Source organism: Arachis ipaensis, chromosome B09 (assembly GCF_000816755.2).
Source record: "Arachis ipaensis cultivar K30076 chromosome B09, Araip1.1, whole genome shotgun sequence".
In the NCBI taxonomy this organism is placed as follows: Eukaryota; Viridiplantae; Streptophyta; class Magnoliopsida; order Fabales; family Fabaceae; genus Arachis; species Arachis ipaensis.
Genome location: NC_029793.2, coordinates 139,288,997 through 139,289,903, shown reverse-complemented (window position 1 = coordinate 139,289,903; position 907 = coordinate 139,288,997).

The window sequence follows — 907 nt, the reverse complement described above, 5'->3', positions numbered from 1 at the left end:
GCATGAGTTGGCCTGACAATGTTGAGTTCTCTGTGCAGTTTATCTGGATGCCGTATAGCATCCCCGAGGTACTTCAGGTTGTGCATCCAGAGGCTTTGGATCCTCGGCATATGGCGTTGTGGCGGTCTGTGACGTCACTGATATACTTTGCCGTCATAGAGTGGCATCAGATAGATAGGGTTCTACCGCAGTTCGGCGGGGTCCAGCCCCATCCGCATCCCACCCTGAACATCGACTATCTGATGTCGAAGGACGACAGAGGCGGTGATCGATGGTTCCCGTACGCTTTGCAGTCATGGCATCTCCATTGGGAGTCACGTGCAGAGACCGTGCTCAGGTTTGATGTTGTTGCCGACTCTGGACCGTCGCATGAGTTCCTGGAGTGGTGGAGTCAGCATGGAAATAGGTTCTTGTCTCCGGAGATGTACTTGAGGGATCCGAGAGCCGTTCCTATTCCCGTTGAGGCGTCAGAGAGGGGTGCTGGGCGAGTTCCTGACATGGATCGTGTTGACGACGTGCCGGACAGGCGTTGGGTCGAGAGGAGAGCTCGTGTGGGGACACGACGGAGCCAGCGTGAGTGGAGGTGGCTGGACCATGCTATGGACGAGGCTGACGATGCCGGTCCCTGTGGAGGCGGACGACGAGGGCAGGGAGGGAGACAGAGAGGGCGTGCTATGGCGGACCACCACGGTGATCACCGTGACGACGATGACGACGATCAGCATGGGCCCGTGGGGGGGGGGATGGTGCAGGGGCTGTTGCAGTTGCTGGTGGTAGTACCCATGATGGCGGACATGGAGGTGAGTGGTATGGGTTAGGTATGGGTGACAGGGCTGACACTGGTGATGCTGGGCTTGGAGCGGGGCCTTTTGGAGATTACTTCGTTGGTGTACCAGGCCATGACCAG